This window comes from Pseudorasbora parva, chromosome 25 (genome assembly GCF_024679245.1).
Source record: "Pseudorasbora parva isolate DD20220531a chromosome 25, ASM2467924v1, whole genome shotgun sequence".
Lineage (NCBI taxonomy): Eukaryota > Metazoa > Chordata > Actinopteri > Cypriniformes > Gobionidae > Pseudorasbora > Pseudorasbora parva.
In genome coordinates this window covers 29173333-29185169 of record NC_090196.1, presented here as the reverse complement: position 1 = coordinate 29185169, position 11837 = coordinate 29173333, and the positions used below count along the sequence as shown (strand labels likewise).

The 11837-nt window shown below is 37.1% G+C and overlaps 1 long non-coding RNA gene across 2 annotated transcripts; it reads left to right on the top strand.

Annotated features, from left to right (window-relative positions):
* On the top strand, nucleotides 1-11837 carry LOC137065516 (uncharacterized). Of its 2 annotated transcripts, none has more exons than XR_010901662.1 (3): nucleotides 1-126; nucleotides 322-450; nucleotides 11200-11837. It is a non-coding gene; the product is annotated as an uncharacterized lncRNA (long non-coding RNA). The 2 variants fall into 2 exon arrangements; XR_010901661.1 differs by lacking the exon at nucleotides 11200-11837 and adding an exon at nucleotides 5809-6772.

The following is an 11837-nucleotide window of genomic DNA, read 5'->3' as shown; positions in this document are numbered from 1 at the left end:
TTTAGTTCCTGTGTGCTTACAGGAGTTTGAAGATGATGTACTATTTCCTGAAACCCATCTAGCGATCGACTGAACATGTATACCAGACTGACAGGACGCCCTGAAGAGAGGAGCACATCAATTTAGGTTAGTCAGACAGCTGGTCTAGTTATCCCAGAGGCTGTGTACGAGACGTTTATGTGTGTGTGTGTGTGTGTGTGTGTGTGTGTGTGTGCGTGTGCGTGTGCGTGGGAGTGTGTGTGTGTGTGCGCGCTTATGTGTGTGTTTATGTGGTTTCCACCTTGCTACATTCACCATTTGCTGTTACTGTGTTTTCTCCAGAGCCATGCTGTCAATCCAGCACTATCCTGGCGTTCCAGCGTCCGCTGACCTCCGTTCATCACCAAGGAAGTGAAAACCTAATAAAGTATGAGACATGGGACCAATTCTCCTCTTCACCTTTGGTCACAGGTGAGTTTTCCTTCTCCTTGAGTCTGTAAAACATACAGTGAGCTCTGACAGAAACTGAGTGTCCTGGTGCGCTTTTTAAAAGATTCCCAAGGCATGTCTCATTACTGGATTTACACTCCATTAAGAGTTTGACTAAAATCCTTTTTTATAGCGTGGCTGCTATTTAAACTCATTTTGGTGTATTTGAACTCTGTTTATGGTGTTTTAGATGTGGAGTTTTTTTTCTTTCTCTGAAATATTGAGGTATCCATAGAAAGCAGGAGGTGTTTAAAAACGCCACATGAAATTGAAATGTTCCTAGTGTTATTGTGCATGATTCATCAGGAGAAGAAAGATGGGTTTCATTATCTTTTATCAAAATGTAATAACTTTCTCTGCCTTTGAACTTATTTTCCCCTTCCTGCAGTTTCTATTTAGGAGTTTGAGAATTGTAATTATGACATGCTTTCAAGTAATTTCCGTTGTAATAAAACAGATGTGTTGTACAAAACTTTTCATTTCCCATCAAAGACAGAAAGCTTTTTTAGTGTAAATGCAGAGTAGTATGTTAAATGAAAAGTAAACGATATGTATTATGCTGCGTTCACGCCATATCGTAATTACCGTAACACTATCAACACCAAAATTAATCTGCAGCAGTCAGTAAGCAAAGACTATTTCACTCACTTATGAATGAGCAAAACGGCAGCGCACAATATGGCTTAATAGTCAGTAAACTATAAAGAAAAAGAGCCAATCGCTGATTGGTAAAGTCATTGCAGCTGCCATTAGAAGCTCCGGTTCCCATAGAAACATAGAGACTTGTGTTTAAGACTGCACGTGCGCATTGGCTCATCTAGCCTGTAAAATAATAAAGTTTAGCTATTTGCTCATAAGAAACAACATTTATGGGACAGTTCATGTCAGAACAGTTTTTAAGATTCCAGGATTCCCCATTCAAATAGATAGGACTTGGCCTTGCCTGAAATAGCTGCCCAGAGGCGTTGCAAATATGGCTGCGGAGTGAACAGACTTCCCTTGAAGGGGACTTTGGTACAGGTCAGAGCTCTCAGAAAATGTTCCAGCTTTCTGTGTTTTCACTCTTATATGGTAGGGGGCACTTTGACACATCTTCTTGAAAGAGTAGAGAACCTCTAGATCAAAATGCAGAAAAAAAGGAGCAGAAACAAGTGATAAAAGCACTGCTTATGCACAGGGCCGTAGGCAGGGTTTTGTAATCACTGATGTCCCAAATGTGAGCTATTTAGGGGGATTGGGGTGAATGGTCAGCCGAGAATATTTTGATTTCTCTGATCTACAAATGTGCATTTTAAAGGCCCACTGAAGTGCCTTGAAACACGCAGCATTATTCAGTGTGCTGACGTCATTTCCCCTGAAACGGCTCCAGCTGTTTAGCCTAGAAATCTAGACGCACCCTAGCGGCAGCAAATTTAATTTGCAGCCAGTGTCGTCTAGTAACTTTCCATTGATTCTGAGCTGGAAAAACCAAACTCTGGTCAGGCCAATCACATTGTGTATAGAGTCGGGGGGCGGGGCTTAACATAATGACAGCAGAGTTGTGGAGGTTCTGCAAGCTACTTAAAAACACAGAAACTGGCGAACGGCTTTGGCCGTGACTCTGGAAGACTTGGAGTTAAGCTTTTCTCTGAGAAAAGAACAAAAAACGGCACTGAAGTCATTCTTAAGAAGGGAAGATGTGTTCGGAGTTTTGCCGACCGGATACGGCGAAAGTTTAATATCCCAATTAGCTCCGCTTCACGTCGCACTGGTTGGTTGTAGCGCTATCCAATTGCGTGCCGAGGGAGTTTGAAAGACAACCGTTTATTCCGCCTCTAAGATTGAGCTGTCAATGGTGAGTTTCATTAATACCACCGTTTGACTAAAACCTTTGGTTATGTCAGGAGTTTCTTAGGAGTTTTTATCATCACAATCTCCTCCATATCGCTTTGAAATACAGCATTCTGTGCAGAATTTAAATGGGTCCGAGTTGTTTTGTTGTCTCCGCCGCCTCACACATATGATCTGCACTGCGCTTTATTCAATTCTGCACTGGTTCTGGTCTAGACTATGTGTGTGCGTTCCCTATCCCCTATATGTGCCATTCACCATGTAGAGAATAGTAAATGTGTGAACAGTTGACCGATTTCAGCCATAGCGCCAATGTCTATTTGTAGTGTAGGGGGCGGGTTTTCAGATTCTAGAGTGCATTTGATTGGACAGAATATGTGATGAGAAGATGAAGTCTGTGATAATGTCATCAAAATCTGATTTATTTTAACGGAAGTGAGAGACTGTAAGTTTTGAATGCTTATATCTCTTAAATGCGACTTTTGTCATTGTTTTGGAGCACACCAGCTTATTCTTAACCTTAAGGCTAAAATAGTCATACTAATAGCTAAAACGTTTACATTTTGATTTCAGGGGGCATTTAAGACGTTTGAATGTTAAAAAAAAATTGGATAACAATAGCTTTAAAACTGATCAGCAGGCAGTAATCATTCGGTCAATCATTCATCAATACACTTTCCTCATCTCCATCATTTGTTCTTTTTCTCTCAGTCTCCTTATCTCTTCGCCTCCTAAAGCTGATTCAAAATGGTGAAATTAGACCAATGATATTTTTTTCCACCCCTTCACATTCCACTCAAAACTGAATTCATAACATCAGGTACTACCCACGGTTATTTTATGCTGAATATCCTCTGAAAGACTGTCATGCGTCTTGACATACCATAAAATCCGGTGAATTCCAGTGTTTGGAGTCAGTGGTGCACAGCAGTGGATTCCCCGTGTGTCCGGCCGTGCCCATCTGAGGGGCATTAGAGCGCCGTGCTGCGCTTGACTTGATCTTTCCAGAGATTAGCTGCATAAACCTGCCTGTTGAGCTCTACAGCACAATGGCCTTTTATATGGTAAGCTCCAGATCTCTCCTAAAAGAAAATAAGAGCTGCCGTTTGATAATGTTCATTTGAAATCATGTCTGATTCTCCAGCTCAGATTCTGCTGCTTTAACAATACTACTGGGAATAGACCAGTGGTCCAATAGACCAGTGTTAAGAAAAGCTACTTTGAAATTGCCATGTCAAACTACAAGTTACGGACAAGCTATTCTTTTGAAAAGTTTTTTTTTACTGTTGTTTATATCTATTTGGTGTTTTTAACATCCTTTCATAAAAACCATGTGCAAATCATAAGTCAACATCATTGCTGAGTATGTATCATTAAAACTGCAGTGAACCAAAAACTGTCTCAAAAACAGTTTGAAATCGCTATCGTTTAATTAAAAGTAAAGTTGACGGAGTGGATCAGGTATTCTGAGCTGGTGTGAGTGAGTGGAGGCGGGGATAATTTGCATACTCATTGTGTACTCATTTGATAATTAATCTACGTATACCAAATTAAGCAAGAGTGTAGTTACCTTCAAGCTATTTTAAGGCATTTTTTTATGTTTTTAAGATTTATTTGTTTTTCACAGGGAAAAAAACTTTAAAAGATTAGTTTTAAAGGAATAAAATGATTGACTACAAGGGAACTTTAGTCAATCATTGACTAAATATATATATATATATATATATATATATATATATATATATATATATATATATATATATATATATATATATATATATTTATTTTATTTTTTATTATGTGCATTTTAATTTTATATTTGTATTCTGCATCAATTTGCATGTTATGTTTAATAATTTTAGTACTTCAGCTTATTTCAGTTAGTTTTTAAGGTGACATTGTTTTAATCTAATATGTATTAAATAATTATAATAGTTATATTTCTATAATATTTCTACAAGAATATTCTATTTTATATTTTTATTTAATTCTACAATTAAGTCTTATTACAAAATGTCATGTTTATTTCAATGTTTCTTGCCATTTCTTTGTGGCTGAGAAATGTAGCAACCTTTGAGTAAAAATAGTTTCTACACCCATTTTCTTTTCCTGTTTAGTTACATTAGTAGTGCCGCTAATTCTCCCAACCTTTGGTTGTTTTATTCCTGCAGGAATGATCAAAAGAAATCACATGGTTGTAAAATCTTTGTGGGCTAGTGCTCAGAAGTTTTAATGTGGTTGGTGGCTAATGACACTAGTGTCTAATCTCCTCTCTCTATTTATAAACGAGTCTGAAGATACGGCTTGGCTTAAGTGAGTATTGTGTTATCTAAACCACTGGGGTAAGTCAGATGTCAAGAGGAATTTTATATTGCTCTTCAGACTGTCTCAAATGTGATTTAAATAATAAATCACATGACTTGACAAAGCATAAATACAGTATAAGCTTTGTGGGTAATTAAAAATACAGTAAAATTGGTTCTGGCTTTAATTAGATGTAGAGTGTCCCTGGAGAATCTCTGTGTTGAGGTACCTGTTCTGTGGAAGGCTGTGATTGGCTTAGGGCAGGTGTGCCGCTCTGTGATTGGCTGGAGTGAGCGATGCGCTGTCTTTGATGAAGCAGCTGCTCTGGATAATCAGAGGCATGTGAATTCCCACAGCTCATTATCTTAAGAGGTGCACCAGCAGGTCGGCGCTCACGCTGCCAGATCACTCAAGTGTCTTACCGTCACATAGTTTAACTGAGAACAACAACTTTATCCTCACTGATAACTAGCAGCAGACGGCAGTTGGCTATTTTCTTGGCTTGCGCGGAAACCAGTGGTGCCTTTACTTGTACATGGAGTAGGCCTACATTGTGCACTTTGCCAACTTTAGCAATTAGACATAATTCCAATTCTCCGGTAACAACATTTCTTGCTTTTGGATTATGGTTAAATCACAGTGAGTTACAGCTTCTACAGATCAATATACACTACTGTTCAAAAGTTTGAGATTTTGTTTGATACTTTTATTTAGTAAAGATGCAATAATCAAAAGTGACACTAAAGACATTTATAATGTTATAAAATAAATCTATTAAATTAAGATTCTATAAAAAATTATACTATAATATAAAAGAACCCTAAAATAAAGATATATCACAGTTTACACAAAAATATGAAGCAGCCGTTTATAACATTTATAATAATAATAATAATGCATGTTTCTTGAGCAGCGAATCAGTATATTAGAAAGATTTCACAGCAAAATCCCCAGTTTTTAATTAACAGTGCTCAGTGTTTATATAGTTCACACTAGTGTTATAAGTGACACTGAATTTGTGTTGAAGTTAATTGAGATAATTAAGTGATGATTGAGCATTATTAAAGACACCTGATGTTAACAAGCAGAATCACTGAAGGAAAGACAAACAACAACTACAAATGAGTTCAGCAGCCACCGCCTAATGCCTAGTTCAGACTGCACGATTTTCAACCTGGTCGGGTCACTGCTCTGTTCACACTGCAGGACTATCTGGGGTATCATTCAGTCACTGCTGTGTTCACACTGACCGATGGATCGGAGACAGAGGGGTTCAGACTGCATGACTGTACAGGAGGAAGAATTGTCGACTAACTTCGTTTCACACCCACAAGTGATAAGTGACAAGGAAACAACGCAAGATCACGCATGCTTTAGACCGAAGTTCTCGCGCGAGACTGGAATTGTGAACTGGAACTGTGCGCTGAATTGCAGCGAAATGGAAAAAAAGAAAAAGATTATGAGGAAATTGTTGGGGAGTCAGGGAGCAAGGATTGTGTTCTGCAAAGAGAGATGGAGGTAAATAAATAATTTTGCAATGTGCTGCAGTTGCGGCTGGTCATTGCTCAAGCAAATGTTTGTGTGTTGTTTCTGTTTAATATAATTGTAACTATATCTATTAACACACTGATATTCTGTTCTATAACTCCTCCCCAAAGCTGTATCTTGCCCTCGTATTGGCTATAGGTTATTGCCGATGTTAATTTCAGTCAGGACACATTTCACACAGCAGGATTTCCATTCTCTTTGATCGCGTCTTTGCTCATTCACCCCTCGTGTGAACGCGCACCAAACATACACCTTAAAAAATTTGGACGACGCGACTTCATTCTCCTCCGCTGAAGTAATTGAAGCCTCCGGAGGTCCGAATATGGCGCTGACATCTTGTGCAGGTTTGGGACCAAGTCTGCGCAGTAGAGAACAGGAAGAACAATTCATGACGTCATGAAATAAAATGTTAAAGAAATCTCCAATCTCTTCCCGAAAATACCCCCAAAAGTCTGTTAGTGTCTCAGTGACGACTTCACTCAGAGAAGCCGTCGATCTCAGCTGTTAATCATGACGCCACACCCCCTGTTTTTATAGCATCAAATAACTAACTAAAACCAAACTTATTTAAAAAAAGAACTCTTGAAATGAAATCATCGGTTGGTTTCAATGACAGAAACCAACTTTGGGGAAAAAATATAACGTCCATAAGAAAACACAGAGGGGCGGGGGTTACAAGCTATACTGGGACCAACCACTTGGGGCCGATCGAGGCACGGAGGCTTCAGTTTCTGAGAGGATCACAAATCATTGCTTATGATTTCGATTTCGCAAAACCTGTTGGAGAGTTTAAAAGAAGACATTACATCTCTGAAGATGTCAGCAGAGGAGGATTAAACAACTCCACAAACAGCATTACCAGCTTCACTCATTGCTGACCAAACTGACTTAATTTCTATTATACTTCTACAGAAGCTCTCATTGGGAATTAAAAGAGGTTTAGATGTTTGAAGTCACCATTATGGTGATCAGTATTTGATCACCATAATGACCCTTGACTTTTCAACATTCGTTTTTCTCTGGCAGCTGTAACTGTTTGTTACAGCGAGAACAGCAAGAGAAAATTGATGATGACAAATTGATGACAGATGGTGTTGGCTTGTTGATGATGACACAGTTGTTATGATTATATTGTGACATTATTCATTTCCTGATCACCTGAGAATCATGGATCGTAGTAGCTTTGTAAATCTACAGCAGGAGTCCCAGCAGTGTTTTTATCAAACAAACGCAATGATGAAACTTGTACATAATTTTTGTTCACAGGTTTAATAACACATCCCACAATAAGCACTTCTAACTCCTGCAAGTTTTACTCACAACACAGATTTCAATTATCAGCCAATGACTCTCAACAAGGGTGACATGCTTCATGCCTCAATGCATTCTGGGCATATCATGCAGAACTCATCCATGGCTCCCAGAATGCATTACGGCATGAAGCATGTCACCCTTGTTGAGATTCATTGGCTGATAATTGATGTCTGTGTTGTGAGTAAATCTCACAGGAGTTCAAAGTGCTTAGTGTACAATCTGTTTTGAAACATATTTAGCTTTTCTGATTAAAATCATGTGGATCTTTTCTAGAATCACAATAAAACACTGCTGATAGTATATTGCTCATATTAAACTCATACGATCAGTGAATTAAGCCACTGCACAATGATTATATTCTTATCATGGAGCAGATGACAGCATCTGATTGTGTCTTCTCTTACCTATCTTGGCATAGCAAATTCAGTTACAGCAGACAGATAAACACTAACAATAAAAAGACATCAAACTGCACAAATAAAGAAAAAAGTCCTCATGGGATTTTAGTATTTACGAGGTGAGAAGTCATGTTTACAATATCAAGAGTGTACATTTTAATGATTTTCACGAAAATTCAGCAAGGTTTGTTAACTCTGCTTATACAAAATGAAGAACAAAGAATGTTTATAAGGTGTTTTAATCTTTTACCTTTTTAATTAATCTATGAAGCCACTATAAATGGTATTGTTATATATATTCGTCTAATTGTTATTACAATGCTAGCTTGCTTTGTTGTAAATGACAAAGCCTGACAGTGTCATTGATAAATACCCGTTATATTCAACTACAGATGTTGCATCCATTGATTTGTTCCCCAATGACGCCCCCAACTCGTACAGATCGGGGCTTTAAAAAAATACAGAACTTCCCATTGGTATTTAAGACGTTGTGGTGGCGTTCATGTGGGTTCAACTCCTAAATACGATATTTATGACATGATTTGAGTACACCATTTGTTTGTTATCAGCAGGTGTTCATCATTAATGCTCAATCATCACTTAATTACCTAATTCACTTCAACACTGATTCGCTGTTACTTGTAACACTCTGAGACCCTGTCCACACGTTTGGCTGTATACGTAGTTATGTAAAAATTTTGAATCATATCAGCGTTTCATCCACACGGATCCGGCGTTATGGGAGCATGAAACCGGGTCCCAGAGTTGATAAATCTGAAACTGACACCCTAGCGTTTTCATATGTACAGCCAATCCGAATTTTTTTTTTTTTTGTGAAACAGTGATATCATCACGACATGTCCCACACATTAAAGACTAGAAGGCGATACAACTACGGGCATGGTTGGGGTAGGTGTAGGCATTAATAAAACACAATCTGATAAGTAGCAAATGTTTTTGTTATTTTATCATGAGATTTTGCCTTAAATCCTACCATTGCTGTATCCCTTCTAGCCACAACTCTTCTTCTGTGTTTTGAGTGTATTTCTGTTGCAGAATTACAGCGCCACATACTGGCCTGGCATGTATATTACATCATTTTAAGTTGATTTCAGCGGTTTTGTGTGTATGCAGATATTTATTGAGACAAGGGGGGAATAAATTTGATGAGAGAAGCTTTGGCTTTGTGTGGACTATATAAACACTGGGAAATTTCCAGTGTAAAGTATCATATGACACTGAAGACTGTAATAAATGTATCTTTGCATTAAGGAATATATTTTATTTAAAAAAAAATCTAATATAAAACCGATATTTTACATTGTAATAATTTCACATTATTTTTGTTTTTACTGCAATTTTTCATTAACGTCCTTTCCTCCATTTTTTAAAAACGTTTTTCTTCCATTTCATATATACAGTATATATATATATATATATATATATATATATATATATATATATATATATATATATATATATATATATATATATATATATATACATATAAACACATTTCATTTTTAATGGAACTTTTTGGAGATTTTTATTTACCTATTATTGTTATGTTTTGTATAATTTTTTATTTGATTTACCTTTGAATTACTAGATTTGATCAAAACATAATATCATTTAAGCAGGGCTCGACATTGAGCATCTTCATTAAGAATGCTACGGGGGAAAAAAAGTTTTTTGTTTGTGGTAAATATTTAAATATAGGGTATGCTTTAAGTTTCATATTATAGTCTTACATTTGACCTATACATTAAATTAAAATAAGACACTATAGGGCTATTACCAATCAAATTAAATAATTTACACTAAAAATTACAACTGCATTAAATGTATATATTTTGTTTCTTTTTTTTTTTAATTATTACTTGTTATGAGATATGTATTTTTGAATAGACAAATAAGAAATGTTGTAATGTTTAAACATAAAAATAAACGCTGAATTATTCAGTAACACACTGTTGCTGTGAGAGTCGTTATGGCTCTGCTCTGATCTTTGATTCACTACTGAAATCGAACAAAAACAGTCAATATTTATCAATATATCAACAGTCAATATATCTGTTGATGTTAATTAATTGTTTATGGAGCTGTCATGAAATCAGTGTCATTTTCAGTCGTGATGGTATTCAGGAAAACAGCACAATAGGTTGTGTGATGTTGTTTAACTGTATCATGTTATAAATATAAAAATTTCACATGTTGAATGTTTTCCGCGGTTTCTCTGTGTGAGCGGCGCTCATTTGGTTTTGATTTCTCCTCGAGAGGCTGCACGAGCGTAAACCTCGCAACTTTGTTACCGTCAGTTCATTACATATTATTCTGTTATCCACTATCGATCGCCACTTACACTAAATTAATACAGAATCATTCTTGCATTTTGGTTATTCGCTAGTTTTTTGGTATTGTAGTTTTAATTAGCTTGTCCGGTCAGGCAAGTAAAATTCTCTTTTACTTGCCCCTTCATAAATTTCACTTGTTAATGAGCGTTAATGTCAAGCCCTGATTTAAACACATTCTTTCGCCTTTAATTCAAAATAACTCTCCAAAACTACCAGCTCAAATGATCTCACACTTGGTGGGTTTAGGTGTCTCTACCGACCTCTTGTGAAAAAAAAACAACACAATATTTCATGACTCTTGCCACTAGATGGCCTTATAGCTCTATATGGAGCAAATGCACTCTTCCGCTGGGTCCTAAAGTCAGTTCGCGAGTTTATCTCTTCAGGATGCATTGAAGTACGCATTTAGACATTGTAATTTAAAAAAAAAAGTTTTAGCACTTTAAGTTTTAATTGAGCAATATGTAGATTTTTCCTATATACTGTATACTGAAACATTCCATTCACTCTTTTGAGGGTCAATTTGACCCGTGAGGGAAGGATTTGTTACTATTTTTATTACAGCCACATAAACTCTGTGTGTGTGTGTGTGTGTGTGTGTGTGTGTGTGTGTGTGTGTGTGTGTATGTGTGTGTATGTATGTGTGTGTATGTATGTGTGTGTATGTATGTGTGTGTGTGTGTGTGTGTGTGTGTGTGTGTGTGTGTGTGTGTGTGTGTGTGTGTGTGTGCGTGTGTGTGTGTGTGTGTGTGTGGATGGTTCAACTGCAACAAAAGTCCTTAGGTCTTGGACCATTCTGATTAACACTCACTTAAAAAAGTTTTGGGTCAAAATTACCTTAGGGAAGGATGAGAATTTTTGGTATTTCAAAATATTCAGCACACAGGTCAATATAACATCAGAATGCTGGATACATAAATGGGGTTGATTCCTGCATGTGCCCCTTGTCAAACACTGTGCTTATTTTTGTTTTGTTTGGATAGATGGATATATGGATGGCTGTGAGGTAGAGAGGAAGAATATCAATCTTGGACTCCATCAACAATACTGGGGCAGAGCGAGATAAAATTTGCATAAACAACAAAGCGAAGCCTCCAGCCATCAGAATTCAATCGCAGACGCTCAGAGGAACAGGAAATGGACATCTCTGGATTGCGTCTCTTCTCGCCGTCTGTCTCTGTAATGGGATTAAAAGGCCAGATCTGAGCGCTGCCGTGCAGTTCTGCTAGAATAAACTCCAGAGCTGCAGGACAACCGGCTCCAGATCCTGGGTTTTGATTAGCCAGATGTGTGTGAATAGATTTTTGAAGTTCAACTTAAAGTATTAATCTGCAGTTTTCATTTTCCCAGCCATGAAAACCCACGCCTTCTAGAACAGCACATCCTAATAACTGGAAATCCTTTTCTGTCGCTTGAGTCATGGATGCTGGATTTTCATCCATTGCAAGTGTTTGGGATCCTCAGAAAAAAAGCCCACAGAGTGTCTTCTTTTTTGGCATTGATGCAGAAACTTTAACATCCATGGAATCTTTTCCTTCTTTTATAATGGAAAAAGGTTCTTTAGATTTTTTAAATGTCTACCTTAGATGCAGTGTAAGTCATTTTGGATAAAAGCATCTGC